This window comes from Misgurnus anguillicaudatus, chromosome 3 (genome assembly GCF_027580225.2).
Source record: "Misgurnus anguillicaudatus chromosome 3, ASM2758022v2, whole genome shotgun sequence".
Taxonomy (NCBI): domain Eukaryota; kingdom Metazoa; phylum Chordata; class Actinopteri; order Cypriniformes; family Cobitidae; genus Misgurnus; species Misgurnus anguillicaudatus.
This window is the reverse complement of record NC_073339.2, coordinates 21,124,168-21,149,630: the sequence shown is the minus strand read 5'-3', so window position 1 is coordinate 21,149,630 and position 25,463 is coordinate 21,124,168. Positions and strand designations below refer to the sequence as shown.

General features: G+C 52.3%; 1 long non-coding RNA gene across 1 annotated transcript in view; it reads right to left on the bottom strand.

Moving 5' to 3' along the window:
- Positions 1-25,463, bottom strand: part of LOC129444435 (uncharacterized) — a 28,346-nt gene that overhangs the window by 897 nt on the left and 1,986 nt on the right. The window lies entirely within an intron of this gene.

The window sequence follows — 25,463 nt, the reverse complement described above, 5'->3', positions numbered from 1 at the left end:
ACATTCTGCATACACAAACTATCTGAAACTGGTCTTGTTTGGGGTTATATGAAGCGTTTTTAATGCAAGTGGTACATTTGGGTTTATTAATATGACAACAGGATTCAATCTTAATCTGACAATAAATAAGTAAGGAATAATTGACGACGGGCCATTAAATTATAAGAAAATAATGCACACCTTCGCAGAGTGCCGTTTCACCGCGGGTATGCATTATTTTCAAATAATTCAAAGGACCGGAGCCAATTATCCTCTTATACCACGGTTACCACAAACATTGCTCTGGTGCCTATTTTTAAGACATTTGACAAGTTAGGTGTGCGGTTATCAGAAATTAATGCATACCCACGGAACATTTCTTAGCCAATCAGAATACAGCATTCAACAGACCCGTGGTATAAGTAAACTTAACCTAATGTTGGGAGACAACTCCTACCTTAAACATGTTGACCAATCACCCACTGTATGTATATTAGGCAACACCCTGGGCTTACAAGAACCAATCAGTATATCATTATCACAATGCTTTGTTCTCTGGATATTTAAGGGAAATGTTAAAAGATTTGGGTGGGACTTTCTATATCCAGAAATGCACCCTGCTGTATCTTTGATACAGCATCATGTATTTCATTTTACTTTGAGGAATCTGTAACCAGATCTTCATCATTTGCCAGGTATGCAATATTCTCATTTGATTCTTCGTGTTTTAATTGGATTGTAAATTGGCTTCTGAATTATGTTTTCCTACCTGGTTAATAAATTGTTACATTTGCATTCATTCTAATTTGCTCTGTATTAGTTACTATAAAGTATTACGATATCCTTTGTTACCACAAATCTTTGATCGGGGATAATTCATGTTAATTAGATTCTGCCTCTTAACTATGTTGGTGGGCAGTCGCATGAACTATCAGAGTGATAGTTCTATTATCCATTTTATAATTATGTTATTCTATAGTCATATGATTTAACTATAGGCAGCTAGAAGGAGGTAAGCTAAACCTCTGGTTATAATTCATTAAGTGGTGTAAGCGACTGTGGGGGCTATATGGATACTATTTAATGAGAGCACGTAAACATGAAGCTGTATCGTTAAATTGCTTTAGCCATAACCTCTAGTTTTTGTATGGTCAGATTATTTAACCTTAACTAAGTTGTTTTGTAATCGCATTTGGTAATCATAATTACCTTTGTTATAATCACGTTGTTATATAGTCCTATGATTTAACTATATGCGTGTAGAAGGATCTAGACTGAACCTCTGATTATGGTTTAAGTTTTATACTTAATTGGCGATTTTTGAGAACTACATGGGGACCTTTTAACAAGAGATTGACTTTGTTAAATTGCTTTAGCTACAACCTCTAGTACGGTCGAGTTTGTGTTCAGTACCCGCACAACGGCAGGTGTGGGCTGTCATGGGTAATCGAATGAATGAGTTCAATGTAAACATGAGTAAATAGAATGATCAATCGTTTATCCAAATTCCATAATTACATCAAATTTGATTCATGTTACAATATGTCTTTATCTTTTTTTTGGGAGTCAGATGAAGCTACATAAATTTCATTATGTTAAAACGTCATTGATAAGCGCCGGAAAAGACCAAATGCGCGACGATCCTTCACCATGCCGTTTGGATTCCGCCGTTGGGCCAAACGTATGGATATATATTTTATTCTTCCCCTTACAAAGCTGATAGCTGTGGTCGTCTCTCCTGCCAGTAGAGCTTCGCTATTAATTGTTATTATCGCTCTGATAGTCACCTGCTGCAAGTAAGTTATCAAGCACACATGGTTCCATAAAATTTTCCTAAGAGTAACCGCGTGTCCATGGAGTGGGGAAGAGAAACCATAGAGATACAGGAGAATGGCAGCACCAAAAAATATCTATTATTCAGTACGTCATTAAGTGACCTTACCATGAGCTACAGGTGAACAATTAGTCAAAGTTAAAGGATTAGTCAATTTTCTTAAAAAAGTCGAGAAGAAATTGTTTTTTGAGAAAAACATTCCAGGATTTTTCTCATTTTAATGGACCCCAACACTTAACAATTTTAATATAGTTTAAAATTGCAGTTTCAAAGGTCTCTAAACGATCCCAAACAAGGCATAAGAGTCTTATCTAACAAAACGATTGTCATTTTTGTCAAGAAAAAAAAAATGCACTTTTAAACCACAACTTCTCTTCTTCCTCCGGCTGTGTGACGAGCCAGCGCGACCTAACGTAATGCGTAATGACATTGAAAGGCTACGCATTACATAATGAAATGTGCGGACCATTTTAAACAATACACTGACACAAAAAATTATTTAGTATCATTCCACATACAACGTCGGAACGCTCCTCTTTCTCCACACTTGTAAACACTGGGCGCGTATCACGTTTCGCATACGTGATCCGTGACCTCTTGACGTGATGACATATTACATGAGGTTGCACTAGCACATCACAGGCCTGAAGGAAGACAAGAAGTTGTGGTTTAAAAGTGCATTTTTTTCTTGCAAAAAATGACAATTGTTTCGCTAGACAAGAGCGTTACGCCTCGTTTGGAGTGTTGGGGTCCATTAAAATGAGAAAACTCCTGGAATGCCCCCCCCAAACACATAATTTCATCTTGACTGAACAAAGAAAGACATAAACATTTTGGATGACATGGTGGTGAGTAAATTATCTGGATTTTTTTAAGAAAATGGACTTATCCTTTAATCCTAATCCACATCTAGTGTTTATTCGGATTCATTATGCGTGTTCTTCCAAGAAAAGTTTTCATTTCTCAAGTGGACTTGAATTCATCCAGCGTTGCCTTGAATGTCACCAGTGAAGGCTTAAGAGTCCGATCTGATACTGACAGACTTTTGGCTTAGATGTTTCTATTTTTTGGTTTGTCTAGGCATCATGGTGACATCAAACACTTCCACTGTTCTCTATCTATGGCAACATGTGAAGAGGATGGAGGACTCAAGTTCTTTCTCTGCTCTTCATTACCAGCAGAAGAGAGTGACTATAATGAACATCACACAAAATGTGCTTTATTTTTTCTCCTCAGCTTGGCTAATGTCAGATGAAATCATAATTCGTTTGAATGTATATAATTTTGATCCAAGTGGTAATATACTTTATTCTGTTGTGGGCTTTTACTCTTTTGGTACATCCATCATTCTAGGGCTTGGACAGTCAAAATTCAGAGTTCGAGCTGTAGAGATTGGGGGAAAATTGGTCGGACTATCTCACAAAGTAACCTGAATGTGGGTAACTGGAATGGACTTTTTATTGGTTGTTTCAACTTTTGTTACAGTAAAACAGAAAATGGTTAAATGCTAACACGTGAATATTAAACTACTGTAAATAAATGTATGTAATTTAGGGTCAGATATAAAAACCGAGAACTTTTAGAAATGTTACTACATTGTTGTATTTTAAGATTATTTGCTGCCATCTGCAAACCCCAATATGTCAAAGGGCTTCAGTCATTTTTACAGATCTTTAAAGCTCACGTAACACACGCTGTTTCTGCATTTCTGATGTTAATCTGGAGGACCTATAGAGTAGTATGACATCCTTTATATCTCCGAAGAGTCTTTAGTTTAATCAGATCTATAAAAGAAATATTTGCTTTACCGAATCTTTCCGGTAACGTACGAAAAAATGAAGAAGGAGGATTTACTACCGCGGGTGGAGCGAGTACGAGTCATGCAACACTATACAACACTTATAACTTGTGATTCACTAAATGTTCGTGTCATTTATATAATATGCACGCGCATATTTACAACATAAGACAGAAGTCTTACTTACCACATGCAACTCGTGACCTGGTTGGGAAAATCCAGCGCATCAAACACACACGCAAAACTCTGCTACTACCCCGGATAATAAACTATATCCATTGTTTTCATAAGGCTGGATTTCTTCTCCTTACATCCCAAAACACACTTCTTAATTTGTGCCATTGTTGAGTTTTGAGATTAAACAAAGCTGTCGCGTGATGTAAATGTTTGTAAGTTCTAGCGTCTCCCGCTGATTGATGGTGGGCAGGGTTTTTTTTATGGGGGAAGTGCCCATATAAAGAAGTTGTGAGGATTTCAGACAATGACGAACCCAAATGCAGACAGGACTAAAAATAATAATTTATTGACAACAAACAGGGAAAACAAAACCCACGAGGGGGTAAAACAAGACAGGATCACACTACACTAAACTAACATTAAACTAAACATGAACCAACATAAACTACAAATAACAAACTAGACTTAATATACTAAATACTCACAAAAGCAAGACTCAGGAACACGACAGGGAATGTAACAATGATTCAACAAGACGCACAAGCACAGAACAGCAAACACAAGGACAATAAATAGGGAGAACTAATGAGGGACACAGCTGAAATCAATGACAAGTAAGGGAGCGGGAAAAAGTGACGAGACCCGGGAAATGCGTGGTCAGAATAATTCAATACTAAAGGCACGCATTTCCCACATAGAACATGGTACTGCCAGGACCCTGAACACAAAGACTAGATATAATTAAACACATGATTTTGACAGATCCTGACAGAAGTGATACGTATAGAAAACCCCTGAAACGTCAGTTGGACCTGTAATCGAAAAAAACTTTCCGAAACTTGTACGAACCTTGGCGAAGTGCATTCGGCACAGAAATACTCTGTAACACGTCCAACTGCTTTTTTGACACTTTACCTACATTTAGCATGAGGAAACAACTCTATAACTGTGTTAATAAGTCAGAATGCTTGAAATACCATTGAACCACCCCTTTAACATATGGGCATATTTAGCAGAAATCATGTTTTCCTTTAATGTTTGCTTGTGTTTGGTAGTTCTTCCTAAATGTATAGTGTGATGTGGTGATTACTATGGTTTAGTATGATTTCTTTATTAAGACTATATCTTGTTTATTGCAAATATTCCTACTGCTAGAAGTTGTTTAACATCCAAAGCCTTCATCTTTGTGGATTGTATGAGTACATTTAGATTTTTTCAGTTGTCAGACACTTTTACAAAAATATTGCCATATATGTGTGTGTGTTTTAAATTTATATCGGATTTCTGTGTGGATTTCTGCTTAGCTGTCTGTCCACAGTATTTGGGTTTTATATTCAGTTATATTTTTCTGTTATTGTTCTTAATCAGGCATGTACAGTGCACCCGTGGAAATACGGAATGCACGATCGTGTTTTGACTGCTCATTTGCATGATGCATGGTTTGTTTAAACCATAGACTAATAGACGTAGTGCCTGTGACGTCATTCATAGGTTTCTGAAGATTGTTTTTGAAGCTTAAAGGGATATTTTACTTTAAAATGAAAATTCTGTCATCATTTACTCATCTAAACCTGTATAATTTCTTTTTCTGATGAACACAAAAGAAGATAATTTGAGAAATGGTGGTAACACACAGCAAAGAGTGACCATTCACTTCCGTAGTAGGAAAATATTTTTTGGAAATATTGTGATAAATGATGAAGAAAATATTTTGATAAATGATGATAAACACACAGTTGACGGTACCCATAAAATTCCATCATATTTTTTATTCCTACTATAGAAGTCAATGGTCAATATCTGCTGTATGTTTACCATTATTTCTCAAAATATCTTCTTTTGTGTTCATCAGAAAAAAGAAATTCATACAGGTTTACAACAACATGAGGATGAGTAAATGAATTTTCATTTTAAAGTGAACTATGCCTCTAAATTAGGCGGTTCCTGCCGTTGCAATCTTGGCCGTGTCACTTGCGGATATCCAAAAATGGGTAAAGCAGCGGGATGTGAGTGAATTGCAGTTTATATCACTTCTGTATTGGCTTCATCAGAGAGATCTGAAGGTTGCCCCATGGTTTATGCTCACGCTTTGGTCTGCAAAGCAAACCTCCGCTGATGGGGGCGTTTGTAGTTGACGTCCGTCCCAACGTTGCCAACGCGACTCGGTTGAGTCAAGTGCCAAACGTGTCGGCACGACTCCATCGAGTCCGTCCCAACGTTGCCGACGCTACTCTGTCAAGTCAAGTGCCAAACGTGTTGGCACGACTCCGTCGATTCCGTCCCAACATTGCCGACGTGACTCGGTTTAGTCAAGTGCCAAACGTGTCGGCACGACTCCGCCAAGTCTGTCCCAACGTGTTTGCACGACTCCGTCGAGTCCGTCCCAACGTTGCCGACGCGACTCGGTTGAGTCAAGTGCCAAACGTGTCAGCACGACACCGTCAGGTCCGTCCCAATGTTGCTGACGCGACTCGGTCGAGTCAAGTGCCAAACGTAACGGCACGACTCCGTAGAGTCCGTCCCAACGTTACTGACGCGACTCCGCCGAGTCAAGTGCCAAAGGTGTCGGCACGACTCCATCGAGTCCATCCCAACGTGTTTGCACAACTTCGTCAAGTCCGTCCCAACGTTGCCGACGCAACTCGGTTGAGTCAAGTGCCAAACGTGTCGGCACGACTCCATAGAGTCCGTCCCAACGTTGCCAACACGACTCTGTCGAGTCAAGTGCCAAACATGTCGGCACGACTCTGTCGAGTCCATCCCAACGTTGCCTATGTGACTGTGTCAAGTGCCAAACGTGTCGGCACGACTCTGTCGAGTCTGTCCCAACGTTGCCGACATGACTCCATCGAGTCAAGTGCCAAACGTGTCGGCACGACTCCGTCGAGTCCGTCCCAACGTTGCCGACGAGACTCCGTCGAGTCAAGTGCCAAACGTGTCGGCACGACTCCTTCGAGTCCGTCCCAACGTTGCCGACGAGACTCCGTCGAGTCAAGTGCCAAACGTGTCGGCACGACTCCTTCGAGTCCGTCCCAACGTTACAGACGCGACTCGGTCGAGTCAAGTGCCAAACGTGTCGGCACGACTCCATCGAATCCGTCCCAAGGTGTTTGCACGACTCCGTCGAGTCCGTCCCAACGTTGCCGACGCGACTCGGTTGAGTCAAGTGCCAAACGTGTCGGCACGACTCCATTAAGTCCGTCCCAACGTTGCCGACGCGACTCCGTCGAGTCAAGTGCCAAACGTGTCGGCATGACTCCTTCGAGTCCGTCCCAACGTTGCCGACGAGACACCGTTGGGTCAAGTACCAAACGTGTCGGCACGACTCCGTTGAGTCCGTCCCAACATTGCCGATGCGACTCCGTCAAGTCAAGTGCCAAACGTGTTGGCACGACTCCATTAAGTCCGTCCCAACGTTGCCGACGCCACTCCGTCGAGTGAAGTGCCAAACGTGTCGGCACGACTCCATCGAGTCCATCCCAACGTGTTTGCACGACTCCGTCGAGTCCGTCCCAACGTTGCCGACGTGACTCCGTCGAGTCAAGTGCCAAACGTGTCGGCACGACTCCATTAAGTCCGTCCCAACGTTGCCGACGCGACTCCGTCGAGTGAAGTGCCAAACGTGTCGGCACGACTCCGTCGAGTCCGTCCCAATGTTGCCGACGCGACTCCGTCGAGTCAAGTGCCAAACGTGTCGGCACGACTCCTTTGAGTCCGTCCCAACGTTGCCGACGCGACTCCGTCGAGTCAAGTACCAAACGTGTCGGCACGACTCCTTCGAGTCCATCCCAACGTTGCCGACGAGACTCCGTCGAGTCAAGTGCCAAACGTGTCGGCACGACTCCTTCGAGTCCGTCCCAACGTTGCCGACGAGACTCCGTCGAGTCAAGTGCCAAACGTGTCGGCACGACTCCTTCGAGTCCGTCCCAACGTTACAGACGCGACTCGGTCGAGTCAAGTGCCAAACGTGTCGGCACGACTCCATCGAATCCGTCCCAACGTGTTTGCACGACTCCGTCGAGTCCGTCCCAACGTTGCCGACGCGACTCGGTTGAGTCAAGTGCCAAACGTGTCGGCACGACTCCATTAAGTCCGTCCCAACGTTGCCGACGCGACTCCGTCAAGTCAAGTGCCAAACGTGTCGGCATGACTCCTTCGAGTCCGTCCCAACGTTGCCGACGAGACTCCTTTGGGTCAAGTACCAAACGTGTCGGCACGACTCCGTTGAGTCCGTCCCAACGTTGCCGACGCGACTCCGTCAAGTCAAGTGCCAAACGTGTTGGCACGACTCCATTAAGTCCGTCCCAACGTTGCCGACGCCACTCCGTCGAGTGAAGTGCCAAACGTGTCAGCACGACTCCATCGAGTCCATCCCAACGTGTTTGCACAACTCCGTCGAGTCCGTCCCAACGTTGCCGACGTGACTCCGTCGAGTCAAGTGCCAAACGTGTCGGCACGACTCCATTAAGTCCGTCCCAACGTTGCCGACGCGACTCCGTCGAGTGAAGTGCCAAACGTGTCGGCACGACTCCGTCGAGTCCGTCTCAATGTTGCCGACGCGACTCCGTCGAGTCAAGTGCCAAACGTGTCGGCACGACTCCTTTGAGTCCGTCCCAACGTTGCCGACGAGACTCCGTTGAGTCAAGTGCCAAACGTGTCGGCACGACTCCGTCGAGTCCGTCCCAACGTTGCAGACGCGACTCCGTCAAGTCAAGTGCCAAACGTGTCGGCACGACTCCATCGAGTCCATCCCAACGTGTTTGCACGACTCTGTCGAGTCCGTCCCAACGTTGCCGACGCGACTCCGTCGAGTCAAGTGCCAAACTTGTCGGCACGACTCCATCGAGTCCATCCCAACGTGTTTGCACGACTCCGTCGAATCTGTCCCAACGTTGCCGACGTGACTCCGTCGAGTCAAGTGCCAAACGTGTTTGCACGACTCCGTCGAGTCCGTCCCAACGTTGCCAACGCGACTCGGTCGGGTCAAGTGCCAAACGTGTCCGCACGACTCTGTCGAGTCCGTCCCAACGCTGCAGACGCGACTCTGTCGAGTCAAGTGTCAAACGTGTCGGCACAACTCCTTCGAGTCTGTCCCAACGTTGCCGACGAGACTCCGTCGAGTCAAGTGCCAAACGTGTCGGCACGACTCCATCGAGTCCGTCCCAACATTGCCGATGCGACTCCGTCAAGTCAAGTGCCAAACGTGTTGGCACGACTCCATTAAGTCCGTCCCAACGTTGCCGACGCCACTCCGTCGAGTGAAGTGCCAAACGTGTCGGCACGACTCCATCGAGTCCATCCCAACGTGTTTGCACGACTCCGTCGAGTCCGTCCCAACGTTGCCGACGTGACTCCATCGAGTCAAGTGCCAAACGTGTCGGCACGACTCCATTAAGTCCGTCCCAACGTTGCCGACGCGACTCCGTCGAGTGAAGTGCCAAACGTGTCGGCACGACTCCGTCGAGTCCGTCCCAATGTTGCCGACGCGACTCCGTCGAGTCAAGTGCCAAACGTGTCGGCACGACTCCTTTGAGTCCGTCCCAACGTTGCCGACGCGACTCCGTCGAGTCAAGTACCAAACGTGTCGGCACGACTCCGTCGAGTCCGTCCCAACGTTGCCGACGAGACTCCGTCGAGTCAAGTGCCAAACGTGTCGGCACGACTCCTTCGAGTCCGTCCCAACGTTGCCGACGAGACTCCGTCGAGTCAAGTGCCAAACGTGTCGGCACGACTCCTTCGAGTCCGTCCCAACGTTACAGACGCGACTCTGTCGAGTCAAGTGCCAAACGTGTCAGCAAGACTCTATTGAATGCGTCCCAACGTGTTTGCACAACTCTGTCGAGTCCGTCCCAACGTTGCCGACGCGACTCGGTTGAGTCAAGTGCCAAATGTGTCGGCACGACTCCATTAAGTCCGTCCCAACGTTGCCGACGCGACTCCGTTGAGTCAAGTGCCAAACGTGTCGGCACGACTCCGTCGAGTCCGTCCCAACGTTGCCGACGAGACTCCTTTGGGTCAAGTACCAAACGTGTCGGCACGACTCCGTTGAGTCCGTCCCAACGTTGCCGACGCGACTCCGTCAAGTCAAGTGCCAAACGTGTTGGCACGACTCCATTAAGTCCGTCCCAATGTTGCCGACGCCACTCCGTCGAGTGAAGTGCCAAACGTGTCAGCACGACTCCATCGAGTCCATCCCAACGTGTTTGCACGACTCCGTCGAGTCCGTCCCAACGTTGCCGACGTGACTCCGTCGAGTCAAGTGCCAAACGTGTCGGCACGACTCCATTAAGTCCGTCCCAACGTTGCCGACGCGACTCCGTCGAGTCAAGTGCCAAACGTGTCGGCACGACTCCGTCGAGTCCGTCCCAACGTTGCCGACGCGACTCCGTCGAGTCAAGTGCCAAACGTGTCGGCACGACTCCTTTGAGTCCGTCCCAACGTTGCCGACGAGACTCCGTTGAGTCAAGTGCCAAACGTGTCGGCACGACTCCGTCGAGTCCGTCCCAACGTTGCAGACGCGACTCCGTCGAGTCAAGTGCCAAACGTGTCGGCACGACTCCATCGAGTCCATCCCAACGTGTTTGCACGACTCTGTCGAGTCCGTCCCAACGGCACGACTCCATCGAGTCCATCCCAACGTGTTTGCACGACTCCGTCGAATCTGTCCCAACATTGCCGACGTGACTCCGTCGAGTCAAGTGCCAAACGTGTTTGCACGACTCCGTCGAGTCCGTCCCAACGTTGCCAACGCGACTCGGTCGGGTCAAGTGCCAAACGTGTCCGCACGACTCTGTCGAGTCCGTCCCAACGCTGCAGACGCGACTCTGTCGAGTTAAGTGTCAAACGTGTCGGCACAACTCCTTCGAGTCTGTCCCAACGTTGCCGACGAGACTCCGTCGAGTCAAGTGCCAAACGTGTCGGCACGACTCCATCGAGTCCGTCCCAACGTTGCCGATGCGACTCGGTCGAGTCAAGTGCCAAACGTGTCGGCACGACTCTGTCGAGTCCGTCCCAACGTTGCCGACGTGACTCGGTCGAGTCAAGTGCCAAACGTGTCGGCACGACTCCTTCGAGTCCGTCCCAACGTTGCCGACGAGACTCCGTTGGGTCAAGTACCAAACGTGTCGGCACGACTCCGTTGAGTCCGTCCCAACGTTGCCGATGCGACTCCGTCAAGTCAAGTGCCAAACGTGTTGGCACGACTCCATTAAGTCCGTCCCAACGTTGCCGACGCCACTCCGTCAAGTGAAGTGCCAAACGTGTCGGCACGACTCCATCGAGTCCATCCCAACGTGTTTGCACGACTCCGTCGAGTCCGTCCCAACGTTGCCGACGTGACTCCGTCGAGTCAAGTGCCAAACGTGTCGGCACGACTCCATTAAGTCCGTCCCAACGTTGCCGACGCGACTCCGTCGAGTGAAGTGCCAAACGTGTCGGCACGACTCCGTCGAGTCCGTCCCAATGTTGCCGACGCGACTCCGTCGAGTCAAGTGCCAAACGTGTCGGCACGACTCCTTTGAGTCCGTCCCAACGTTGCCGACGCGACTCCGTTGAGTCAAGTACCAAACGTGTCGGCACGACTCCTTCGAGTCCGTCCCAACGTTGCCGACGAGACTCCGTCGAGTCAAGTGCCAAACGTGTCGGCACGACTCCTTCGAGTCCGTCCCAACGTTGCCGACGAGACTCCGTCGAGTCAAGTGCCAAACGTGTCGGCACGACTCCGTCGAGTCCGTCCCAACGTTACAGACGCGACTCGGTCGAGTCAAGTGCCAAACGTGTCGGCACGACTCCATCGAATCCGTCCCAACGTGTTTGCACGACTCCGTCGAGTCCGTCCCAACGTTGCCGACGCGACTTGGTTGAGTCAAGTGCCAAACGTGTCGGCACGACTCCATTAAGTCCGTCCCAACGTTGCCGACGCGACTCCGTCGAGTCAAGTGCCAAACGTGTCGGCATGACTCCTTCGAGTCCGTCCCAACGTTGCCGACGAGACTCCTTTGGGTCAAGTGCCAAACGTGTCGGCACGACTCCGTTGAGTCCGTCCCAACGTTGCCGACGTGACTCCGTCAAGTCAAGTGCCAAACGTGTTGGCACGACTCCATTAAGTCCGTCCCAACGTTGCCAACGCCACTCCGTCGAGTGAAGTGCCAAACGTGTCAGCACGACTCCATCGAGTCCATCCCAACGTGTTTGCACGACTCCGTCGAGTCCGTCCCAACGTTGCCGACGTGACTCCGTCGAGTCAAGTGCCAAACGTGTCGGCACGACTCCATTAAGTCCGTCCCAACGTTGCCGACGCGACTCCGTCGAGTCAAGTGCCAAACGTGTCGGCACGACTCCGTCGAGTCTGTCTCAATGTTGCCGACGCGACTCCGTCGAGTCAAGTGCCAAACGTGTCGGCACGACTCCTTTGAGTCCGTCCCAACGTTGCCGACGAGACTCCGTTGAGTCAAGTGCCAAACGTGTCGGCACGACTCCGTCGAGTCCGTCCCAACGTTGCAGACGCGACTCCGTCAAGTCAAGTGCCAAACGTGTCGGCACGACTCCATCGAGTCCATCCCAACGTGTTTGCACGACTCTGTCGAGTCCGTCCCAACGTTGCCGACGCGACTCCGTCGAGTCAAGTGCCAAACGTGTCGGCACGACTCCATCGAGTCCATCCCAACGTGTTTGCACGACTCCGTCGAATCTGTCCCAACGTTGCCGACGTGACTCCGTCGAGTCAAGTGCCAAACGTGTTTGCACGACTCCGTCGAGTCCGTCCCAACGTTGCCAACGCGACTCGGTCGGGTCAAGTGCCAAACGTGTCCGCACGACTCTGTCGAGTCCGTCCCAACGCTGCAGACGCGACTCTGTCGAGTCAAGTGTCAAACGTGTCGGCACAACTCCTTCGAGTCTGTCCCAACGTTGCCGACGAGACTCCGTCGAGTCAAGTGCCAAACGTGTCGGCACGACTCCATCGAGTCCGTCCCAACATTGCCGATGCGACTCCTTCAAGTCAAGTGCCAAACGTGTTGGCACGACTCCATTAAGTCCGTCCCAACGTTGCCGACGCCACTCCGTCGAGTGAAGTGCCAAACGTGTCGGCACGACTCCATCGAGTCCATCCCAACGTGTTTGCACGACTCCGTCGAGTCCGTCCCAACGTTGCCGACGTGACTCCGTCGAGTCAAGTGCCAAACGTGTCGGCACGACTCCATTAAGTCCGTCCCAACGTTGCCGACGCGACTCCGTCGAGTGAAGTGCCAAACGTGTCGGCACGACTCCGTCGAGTCCGTCCCAATGTTGCCGACGCGACTCCGTCGAGTCAAGTGCCAAACGTGTCGGCACGACTCCTTTGAGTCCGTCCCAACGTTGCCGACGCGACTCCGTCGAGTCAAGTACCAAACGTGTCGGCACGACTCCTTCGAGTCCGTCCCAACGTTGCCGACGAGACTCCGTCGAGTCAAGTGCCAAACGTGTCGGCACGACTCCTTCGAGTCCGTCCCAACGTTGCCGACGAGACTCCGTCGAGTCAAGTGCCAAACGTGTCGGCACGACTCCTTCGAGTCCGTCCCAACGTGTTTGCACGACTCCGTCGAGTTTGTCCCAACGTTGCCGACGCGACTCGGTTGAGTCAAGTGCCAAACGTGTCGGCACGACTCCATTAAGTCCGTCCCAACGTTGCCGACGCGACTCCGTCGAGTCAAGTGCCAAACGTGTCGGCATGACTCCTTCGAGTCCGTCCCAACGTTGCCGACGAGACTCCTTTGGGTCAAGTACCAAACGTGTCGGCACGACTCCGTTGAGTCCGTCCCAACGTTGCCGACGCGACTCCGTCAAGTCAAGTGCCAAACGCGTTGGCACGACTCCATTAAGTCCGTCCCAACGTTGCCGACGCCACTCCGTCGAGTGAAGTGCCAAACGTGTCAGCACGACTCCATCGAGTCCATCCCAACGTGTTTGCACGACTCCGTCGAGTCCGTCCCAACGTTGCCGACGTGACTCCGTCGAGTCAAGTGCCAAATGTGTCGGCACAACTCCATTAAGTCCGTCCCAACGTTGCAGACGCGACTCCGTCGAGTGAAGTGCCAAACGTGTCGGCACGACTCCGTCGAGTCCGTCTCAATGTTGCCAACACGACTCCGTCGAGTCAAGTGCCAAACATCTCGGCACGACTCCGTCGAGTCCGTCCCAACGTTGCCGACGAGACTCCGTTGAGTCAAGTGCCAAACGTGTCGGCACGACTCCGTCGAGTCCGTCCCAACGTTGCAGACGCGACTCCGTCAAGTCAAGTGCCAAACGTGTCGGCACGACTCCATCGAGTCCATCCCAACGTGTTTGCACGACTCTGTCGAGTCCGTCCCAACGTTGCCGACGCGACTCCGTCGAGTCAAGTGCCAAACTTGTCGGCACGACTCCATCGAGTCCATCCCAACGTGTTTGCACGACTCCGTCGAATCTGTCCCAACGTTGCTGACGTGACTCCGTCGAGTCAAGTGCCAAACGTGTTTGCACGACTCCGTCGAGTCCGTCCCAACGTTGCCAACGCGACTCGGTCGGGTCAAGTGCCAAACGTGTCCGCACGACTCTGTCGAGTCCGTCCCAACGCTGCAGACGCGACTCTGTCGAGTCAAGTGCCAAACGTGTTGGCACAACTCCTTCGAGTCTGTCCCAACGTTGCCGACGAGACTCCGTCGAGTCAAGTGCCAAACGTGTCCGCACGACTCTGTCGAGTCCGTCCCAACGCTGCAGACGCGACTCTGTCGAGTCAAGTGTCAAACGTGTCGGCACAACTCCTTCGAGTCCGTCCCAACGTTGCCGATGCGACTCGGTCGAGTCAAGTGCCAAACGTGTCGGCACGACTCCTTCGAGTCCGTCCCAACGTTGCCGACGAGACTCCGTCGAGTCAAGTGCCAAACGTCTCGGCAAGACTCCGTCGAGTCCGTCCCAACGTTGCCGACGCGACTCGGTCGAGTCAAGTGCCAAACGTTTCGGCACGACTCCGTCGAGTCCGTCCCAACGTTGCCGACGCGACTCGGTCGAGTCAAGTGGCAAAAGTTTCGGCACGACTCCGTCGAGTCCGTCCCAACGTTGCCGACGCGACTCCGTCGAGTCAAGTGCCAAACATGTCGGCACGACTCCGTCGAGTCCGTCCCAACGTTGCCGACGCGACTCCGTCGAGTCAAGTGCCAAACGTGTCGGCACGACTCCGTCGAGTCCGTCCCAACGTTGCCGACGCCACTCTGTCGAGTCAAGTGCCAAACGTGTCGGCACGACTCCGTCGAGTCCGTCCCAACGTTGCCGACGCGACTCGGTCGCGTCAAGTGCCAAACGTGTCGGCACGACTCCGTCGAGTCCGTCCCAACGTTGCTGACGCGACTCCGTCGAGTCAAGGGCCAAACGTGTCGACGCGACTCGGTCGAGTCAAGTGCCAAACGTGTCGGCACGACTCCATCGAGTCCATCACAACGTGTTTGCACGACTCCGTCGAGTCCGTCCCAGCGTTGCCGACGCCACTCCGTCGAGTCAAGTGCCAAACGTGTCGGCACGACTCCATCGAGTCCGTCCCAACATTGCCGACGCCACTCTGTCGAGTCAAGTGCCAAACGTGTCGGCACGACTCCTTCGAGTCCGCCCCAACGTTGCCGACGTGACTCCGTCGAGTCAAGTGCCAAACGTGTCGGCACGACTCCTTCGAGTCCGTCCCAACGTTGCCGACGAGACTCCGTCGAGTCAAGTGCCAAACGTCTCGGCACGACTCCGTCGAGTCCGTCCCAACGTTGCCGACGCGACTCGGTCAAGTCAAGTGCCAAACGTTTCGGCACGACTCCGTTGAGTCCGTCCCAACGTTGCCGACGCGACTCCGTCGAGTCAAGTGCCAAACGTGTCGGCACGACTCCTTCGAGTCCGTCCCAACGTTGCCGACGCGACTCCGTCGAGTCAAGTGCCAAACGTGTCGGCACGACTCCATCGAGTCCGTCCCAACATTGCCGACGCCACTCTGTCGAGTCAAGTGCCAAACGTGTCGGCATGACTCCGTCAAGTCCGTCCCAACGTTGTCGACGCGACTCGGTCGCGTCAAGTGCCAAACGTGTCGGCACGACTTCGTCGAGTCCGTCCCAACGTTGCCGACGCGACTCGGTCGAGTCAAGGGCCAAACGTGTCGACGCGACTCGGTCGAGTCAAGTGCCAAACGTGTCGGCACGACTCCATCGAGTCCATCACAACGTGTTTGCACGACTCCGTCGAGTCCGTCCCAGCGTTGCCGAAGCCACTCCGTCGAGTCAAGTGCCAAATGTGTCAGCACGACTCCTTCGAGTCGGTCCCAACGTTGCCGACGAGACTCCGTCGAGTCAAGTGCCAAACGTGTCGGCACGACTCCGTCGAGTCCGTCCCAACGTTGCCAACGCGACTCGGTCGAGTCAAGTGCTAAACGTGTCGGCACGACTCCATCGAGTCCATCCTAACGTGTTTGCACGACTCTGTCGAGTCCGTCCCAACGTTGCCGACGCGACTCGGTTGAGTCAAGTGCCAAACGTGTCGGCACGACTCCATCGAGTCCATCCCAACGTGTTTGCACGACTCCGTCGAGTCCCTCCCAACGTTGCCGACGCGACTCCGTCAAGTCAAGTGGCAAACGTTTCGGCACGACTCCGTCGAGTCCGTCCCAACGTTGCCGACGCGACTCGGTCGAGTCAAGTGCCAAACGTTTCGGCACGACTCCGTCGAGTCCGTCCCAACGTTGCCGACGCGACTCCGTCGAGTCAAGTGCCAAACGTGTCGGCACGACTCCTTTGAGTCCGTCCCAACGTTGCCGACGCGACTCCGTCGAGTCAAGTGCCAAACGTGTCGGCACGACTCCATCGAGTCCGTCCCAACATTGCCGACGCCACTCTGTCGAGTCAAGTGCCAAACGTGTCGGCACGACTCCGTCGAGTCCGTCCCAACGTTGTCGACGCGACTCGGTCGCGTCAAGTGCCAAACGTGTCGGCACGACTCCGTCGAGTCCGTCCCAACGTTGCTGACGCGACTCCGTCGAGTCAAGGGCCAAACGTGTCGACGCGACTCGGTCGAGTCAAGTGCCAAACGTGTCGGCACGACTCCATCGAGTCCATCACAACGTGTTTGCACGACTCCGTCGAGTCCGTCCCAACGTTGCCGACGCCACTCCGTCGAGTCAAGTGCCAAACGTGTCGGCACGACTCCATCGAGTCCGTCCCAACATTGCCGACGCCACTCTGTCGAGTCAAGTGCCAAACGTGTCGGCACGACTCCTTCGAGTCCGCCCCAACGTTGCCGACGTGACTCCGTCGAGTCAAGTGCCAAACGTGTCGGCACGACTCCTTCGAGTCCGTCCCAACGTTGCCGACGAGACTCCGTCGAGTCAAGTGCCAAACGTCTCGGCACGACTCCGTCGAGTCCGTCCCAACGTTGCCGACGCGACTCGGTCAAGTCAAGTGCCAAACGTTTCGGCACGACTCCGTTGAGTCCGTCCCAACGTTGCCGACGCGACTCCGTCGAGTCAAGTGCCAAACGTGTCGGCACGACTCCTTCGAGTCCGTCCCAACGTTGCCGACGCGACTCCGTCGAGTCAAGTGCCAAACGTGTCGGCACGACTCCATCGAGTCCGTCCCAACATTGCCGACGCCACTCTGTCGAGTCAAGTGCCAAACGTGTCGGCACGACTCCGTCAAGTCCGTCCCAACGTTGTCGACGCGACTCGGTCGCGTCAAGTGCCAAACGTGTCGGCACGACTTCGTCGAGTCCGTCCCAACGTTGCCGACGCGACTCGGTCGAGTCAAGGGCCAAACGTGTCGACGCGACTCGGTCGAGTCAAGTGCCAAACGTGTCGGCACGACTCCATCGAGTCCATCACAACGTGTTTGCACGACTCCGTCGAGTCCGTCCCAGCGTTGCCGACGCCACTCCGTCGAGTCAAGTGCCAAATGTGTCAGCACGACTCCTTCGAGTCCGTCCCAACGTTGCCGACGCAACTCCGTCGAGTCAAGTGCCAAACGTGTTGGCACGACTCCTTCGAGTCGGTCCCAACGTTGCCGACGAGACTCCGTCGAGTCAAGTGCCAAACGTGTCGGCACGACTCCGTCGAGTCCGTCCCAACGTTGCCAACGCGACTTGGTCGAGTCAAGTGCTAAACGTGTCGGCACGACTCCATCGAGTCCATCCTAACGTGTTTGCACGACTCTGTCGAGTCCGTCTTAAAGTTGCCGACGCGACTCGGTCGAGTCAAGTGCCAAACGTGTCGGCACGACTCCATCGAGTCCATCCCAACGTGTTTGCACGACTCCGTCGAGTCCCTCCCAACGTTGCCGACGCCACTCCGTCGAGTCAAGTGCCAAACATGTCGGCACGACTCCTTTGAGTCCGTCCCAACGTTGCCGACGCAACTCCGTCGAGTCAAGTGCCAAACGTGTCGGCACGACTCCTTTGAGTCAGTCCCAAACGCTGCAGACGCGACTCTGTCGAGTCAAGTGTCAAACGTGTCGGCACAACTCCTTCGAGTCTGTCCCAACGTTGCCGACGAGACTCTGTCAAGTCAAGTGCCAAACGTGTCAGCACGACTCCGTCGAGTCCGTCCCAACGTTGCCGATGCGACTCGGTCGAGTCAAGTGCCAAACGTGTCGGCATGACTCTGTCGAGTCCGTCCCAACGTTGCCGACGTGACTCGGTCGAGTCAAGTGCCAAACGTGTCGGCACGACTCCTTCGAGTCCGTCCCAACGTTGCCGACGTGACTCCTTCGAGTCAAGTGCCAAACGTGTCGGCACGACTCCTTCGAGTCCGTCCCAACGTTGCCGACGAGACTTCGTCGAGTCAAGTGCCAAACATCTCGGCACGACTCCGTCGAGTCCGTCCCAACGTGGCCGACGCGACTCGGTCGAGTCAAGTGCCAAACGTTTCGGCACGACTCCGTCGAGTACGTCCCAACGTTGCTGACGAGACTTCGTCGAGTCAAGTGCCAAACATGTCGGCACGACTCCTTCGAGTCCGTCCCAACGTTGCCGACGCGACTCCGTCGAGTCAAGTGCCAAACGTGTCGGCACGACTCCATCGAGTCCGTCCCAACGTTGCCGACGCCACTCTGTCGAGTCAAGTGCTAAACGTGTCGGCACGACTCCATCCCAACGTGTTTGCACGACTCTGTCGAGTCTGTCCCAACGTTGCCGACGCGACTCGGTCGAGTCAAGTGCCAATTGTGTCGGCACGACTCCTTCGAGTCCGTCTCAACGTTGCCGACAAGACTTCGTCGAGTCGAGTGCTAAACGTGTCGGCACGACTCCATCGAGTCCATCCTAACGTATTTGCACGACTCTGTCGAGTCCGTCCTAACGTTGCCGATGCGACTCGGTCGAGTCAAGTGCCAAACATGTCGGCACGACTCCGTCGAGTCCGTCCCAACGTTGCAGACGTGACTCTGTCGAGTCAAGTGCCAAACGTGTCGGCACGACTTCGTCGAGTCCGTCCCAACGTTGCCGACGCGACTTGGTCGAGTCAAGTGCCAAACGTGTCGGCACGACTCCATCGAGTCCGTCCCAAAGTTGCCGACGCGACACTGTCGAGTCAAGTGCCAAACGTGTCGGCACGACTCCTTCGAGTCCGTCCCAACGTTGCCGACGCGACTCCGTCGAGTCAAGTGCCAAACGTGTCGGCACGACTCCGTCGAGTCCGTCCCAACGTTGCCGACGCAACTCGGTCGCGTCAAGTGCCAAACGTGTCGGCACGATTCCGTCGAGTCCGTCCCAACGTTGCCGACGCGACTCGGTCGCGTCAAGTGCCAAACGTGTCGGCACGACTCCGTCGAGTCCGTCCCAACGTTGCCGACGCGACTCGGTCACGTCAAGTGCCAAACGTGTCGGCACACTCCGTCGAGTCCATCCCAACGTTGCCGACGCGACTCGGTCGAGTCAAGTGCCAAACATGTCGGCACGACTCTGTCGAGTCCGTCCCAACGTTGCCGACGCGACTCGGTCGAGTCAAGTGCCAAACGTGTCGGCACGACTCCGTCCAGTCCGTCCCATCGTTGCCGACGCAACTTGGTCGAGTCAAGTGCCAAACGTGTCGGCACGACTTCGTCGAGTCCGTCCGTTGCCGACGCGACTCCGTCTAGTCAAGTGCCAAACGTGTCGGCACGACTCCGTCGAGTCCGTCCCAACGTTGCCGACGCGACTCCGTCGAGTCAAGTGCCAAACGTGTCGGCACGACTCCTTTGAGTCCGTCCCAACATTGCCGACGCGAATCCGTCGAGTCAAGTGCCAAACGTGTCGGCACGACTCCGTCGAGTCCGTCCCAACGTTGCCGACGCGACTCGGTCGAGTCAAGTGCCAAACGTGTCGGCACGACTCCATCGAGTCCATCACAACGTGTTTGCACGACTCCGTCGAGTCTGTCCCAACGTTGCTGACGCCACTCCGTCGAGTCAAGTGCCAAACGTGTCGGCACAACTCATTCGAGACCATTCCAACGTTGCCGACGCGACTCCGTCGAGTCAAGTGCCAAACGTGTCGGCACGACTTCGTCGAGTCTGTCCCAACGTTGCAGACGCGACTCGGTCGAGTCAAGTGCTAAACATGTCGGCACGACTCCATCGAGTCCATCCTAACGTGTTTGCACGACTCCGTCGAGTCTGTCCCAACGTTGCCGACGCGACTCGGTCGAGTCAAGTACCAAACGTGTCGGCACGACTCCTTCGAGTCCGTCCCAACGTTGCCGACGCGACTCCGTCGAGTCAAGTGCCAAACGTGTCGGCACGACTCCATCGAGTCCATCACAACGTGTTTGCACGACTCCGTCGAGTCTGTCCCAACGTTGCTGACGCCACTCCGTCGAGTCAAGTGCCAAACGTGTCGGCACAACTCATTCGAGACCATCCCAACGTTGCCGACGAGACTCCGTCGAGTCAAGTGCCAAACGTGTCGGCACGACTTCGTCGAGTCCGTCCCAACGTTGCCGACGCGACTCGGTCGAGTCAAGTGCTAAACGTGTCGGCACGACTCCATCGAGTCCATCCTAACGTGTTTGCACGACTCCGTCGAGTCTGTCCCAACGTTGCCGACGCGACTCGGTCGAGTCAAGTACCAAACGTGTCGGCACGACTCCTTCGAGTCCGTCCCAACGTTGCCGACGCGACTCCGTCGAGTCAAGTGCCAAACGTGTCGGCACGACTCCGTCGATTCCGTCCCAACGTTGCCGACGCGACTCGGTCGAGTCAAGTGCCAAACGTGTCGGCACGACTCCGTCGAGTCCGTCCCAACGTTGCCGACGCGATTCGGTCGAGTCAAGTGCCAAACGTGTCGGCACGACTCCGTTGAGTCCGTCCCAACGTTGCCGACGCGACTCCGTCGAGTCAAGTGCCAAACGTGTCGGCACGACTCCGTCGAGTCCGTCCCAACGTTGCCGACGCGACTCCGTCGAGTCAAGTGCCAAACGTGTCGGCACGACTCCATCGAGTCCATCCTAACGTGTTTGCACGACTCCGTCGAGTCTGTCCCAACGTTGCCAACGCGACTCGGTCGAGTCAAGTACCAAACGTGTCGGCACGACTCCTTCGAGTCCGTCCCAACGTTGCCGACGCGACTCCGTCGAGTCAAGTGCCAAACGTGTCGGCACGACTCCGTCGATTCCGTCCCAACGTTGCCGACGCGACTCGGTGGCGTCAAGTGCCAAACGTGTCGGCACGACTCCGTCGAGTCCGTCCCAACATTGCCGACGCGAATCGGTCGAGTCAAGTGCCAAACGTGTCGGCACGACTCCGTTGAGTCCGTCCCAACGTTGCCGACGCGACTCCGTCGAGTCAAGTGCCAAACGTGTCGGCACGACTCCGTCGAGTCCGTCCCAACGTTGCCAACGCGACTCCGTCGAGTCAAGTGCCAAACGTGTCGGCACGACTCCGTCGAGTCCGTCCCAACGTTGCCGACGCGATTCGGTCGAGTCAAGTGCCAAACGTGTCGGCACGACTCCGTCGAGTCCGTCCCAACGTTGCCGACGCGACTCCGTCGAGTCAAGTGCCAAACGTGTCGGCACGACTCCGTCGAGTCCATCCCAACGTGTTTGCACGACTCCGTCGAGTCCGTCCCAACGTTGCCGGCGCGACTCCGTCGAGTCAAGTGCCAAACGTGTCGGCACGACTCCGTCGAGTCCATCCCAACGTGTTTGCACGACTCCGTCGAGTCCGTCCCAACGTTGCCGACGCCACTCCGTCGAGTCAAGTGCCAAACGTGTCGGCACGACTTCGTCGAGTCCGTCTCAACGTTGCCTTTGCGACTCGGTCGAGTCAAGTGCTAAACGTGTCGGCACGACTCCATCGAGTCCATCCTAACGTGTTTGCACGACTCCGTCGAGTCTGTCCCAACGTTGCCGACGCGACTCGGTCGAGTCAAGTACCAAACGTGTCGGCACGACTCCTTCGAGTCCGTCCCAACGTTGCCGACGCGACTCCGTCGAGTCAAGTGCCAAACGTGTTGGCACGACTCCGTCGATTCCGTCCCAACGTTGCCGACGCGACTCGGTCGAGTCAAGTGCCAAACGTGTCGGCACGACTCCGTCGAGTCCGTCCCAACGTTGCCGACACGACTCCGTCGAGTCAAGTGCCAAACGTGTCGGCACGACTCCGTCGAGTCCATCCCAACGTGTTTGCACGACTCCGTCGAGTCCGTCCCAACGTTGCCGACGCGACTCCGTCGAGTCAAGTGCCAAACGTGTCGGCACGACTCCGTCGAGTCCGTCCCAACGTTGCCGACGCGACTCCGTCGAGTCAAGTGCCAAACGTGTCGGCACGACTCCGTCGAGTCCGTCCCAACATTGCCGAAGCGACTCCGTCGAGTCAAGTGCCAAACGTGTCGGCACGACTCCATCGAGTCCGTCCCAACGTTGCCGACCCAACTCGGTCGAGTTACGTGCCAAACGTGTCGGCACGACTACATCGAGTCCATCCCAACGTGTTTGCACGACTCCGTCGAGTCCGTCCCAACGTTGCCGACTCCACTCCGTCGAGTCAAGTGCCAAACGTGTCGGCACGACTCCTTCGAGTCCGTCCCAACGTTGCCGACGTGACTCCGTCGAGTCAAGTGCCAAACATGTCGGCACGACTCCTTCGAGTCCGTCCCAACGTTGCCGACGAGACTCCGTCGAGTCAAGTGCCAAACGTGTCGGCACGACTCCGTCGAGTCTGTCCCAACGTTGCCGACGCGACTCGGTCTAGTCAAGTGCCAAACGTGTCGGCACGACTCCCTCGAGTCCATCCCAACATGTTTGCACGACTCCGTCGTGTCCGTCCCAACGTTGCCGACGCGACTCCGTCGAGTCAAGTGCCAGACGTGTCGGCACGACTCCTTCGAGTCCGTCCCAACGTTGCCAACGCGACTCCGTCGAGTCAAGTGCCAAACGTGTCGGCACGACTCCGTTGAGTACGTCCCAACGTTGCAGACGCGACTCGGTCGAGTCAAGTGCCAAACGTGTCGGCACGACTCTGTCGAGTTTGTCCCAACGTTGCCGACGCGACTCGGTCGAGTCAAGTGCCAAACGTGTCGGCACGACTCCGTCAAGTCAGTGTCAAACGTGTAGACATAACTTCTTCAAGTCTGTCTAAAATGTGTTTTAAAATTAAATGAATTACAATGTTGTTACAATGCTAAAAACAAAGCTAAAACTGCTGAGTTAGTGCTAGCTAATGCTATATGTTAGCATGTAGGTGGAAGTTCTAATATTGATGTTACAGTAAGGTGACCAGACATCTCCGTTTTCCGGGGACAGTCCCGTTTTTTGGTGTTCTGTCCCCGACTGTAGCTGTCCCCGGAAATGTTCCCACTTTACAACATGTCCAAAACAACCAGCAAATACACTGAAGAACCCGCTCAACATGGAGTTTGTAGTACCAGACCGTAGCAATCATGTAATGATTATTTTCACCAGCAGAGGGGGCCGCGAGCTACTTATTACTTGCGCACTGACTTAACGATGAAGAAGAATTTACTACGAAACACATGAGAAAGCATCATTATCATCAATCAAGTTATCATAAGCTATGAAAACAGTTAAAGTTATGGGGCTTAAGGTACTAACTACCAATGAAGTGAACTGATCACAGTATGTTACGGAGCATATTTATGCTAAATATGCTATTTATGCTAAATATTTATGCTAAATATGTTTACATTTTGCATTATTCCTTTCGTTCTTCACGTTTATGAAATCAGCTGAAGTAGTACATTAGAAGTCATTTTGATGGGGTATGTCTCTTGTGGAAAAAATAGATTTTTAGGATACAGAAATTGTTCAATTAATTGAATTAGAAACACTGCAAAAAATGACTTTCTTATTAGTATATTTCTCTTGTTTTCAGTACAAATATGAAAAAATTCTTAAGTCAAGATGTATTTTCAGGCAAAATGCCCTAAGAATATAAGTCTAATTTTTAGACCAAAATATCAATTTGTGATTAAAACAAGCAAAAAAAAAAAAAACTACCACTACTTAATTCAAGAAAAATATTTTTTTTGCATGTTTTAAGCACAAATTCACTTAAATGTATTTTTTCTAAAGCTAGATTTTTCTTAGAGGATTTTGCTTATCAAGAAAATGCATCTTGATTTAAGATTTTTTAGATATTTGTACTGAAAATAAGACAAAAATACTATTAAGTAAGAAGTAAGTCATTTTTTGCTGTGAACCCACAACAATAAAAAGAAGAAAACTTTCAAAAAACATTTTGTCCCCATTTTTAATTCATAGATAACAACAAACGAGATTTTAATGATATTTTGACCATTTAACTAGGAAATGTCCCCGGTTTTCATTTTAAAAATCTGGTCACCTTATGTTACAGTTACGTTTTGCAGGTCCGTACTAAAAAAACACAACTTAACACTCAGGAACATCCATTTCCAATCTCCAAAAAATGTATAATTCCTCAAAAACTTTTATATATTGCCAAATATATAAAAAAATATTTATTTCAAAATCTAATATTTGTCACCTGCCAGTTGATTTGTTCTTTCTAGTCGATGGTGGAGCTATCTATGACGCTGATTTCACCATTTAAATGATGTCTGACATTAATCATGGCTTAATTCTGTCCCAGGATCCCGGTAAATATGTTATTATCCCAATCTGCCTCTGCAGATCCCGAGCTGTATAAAACATGCCGCACCAGGTAATCTCTTAATCTTCATTTAAGCATTTTTTTTCTTTTTTCGAACCAGCCCGTAAAATAAAAAACCTGCTAGGTAGACCTGGCAAAGTTGACATTAATCTTATACCATGATTTGCAGCATTTATTTAACGCCCGCTGGCAACCCCAGTTAAAGAGAGGGGAGTACTCTGGGTTCGGGCTAAAATTCTGAGCTCTGAGCCCTCTCCTCGAACAGCACGCCAAAAATGCTTTATCTCATTCCCTATCGATTACATGTTAATGCGAACTCGTGAATTGTGTATTTGGTGTAATGCAATGTGTTTGCGTGGTTTATGGTTCAAAAACATATTATATTCCACATACCGTAACATTATTGTTATTCCTCTATGCCCCGCCTTTTTGAAAAGCGACGATTTGTACAAAGCTCATCGTTCTGAGAAAGCGATGTGTGACGAGATTGGCCAGCTATCCGGTGCGTTACGATTGGCCGAATACCTCAAGTGTGCAAACGGAAATGTGACGTGCCTTACCATGTTTGGAAGAGACCTGG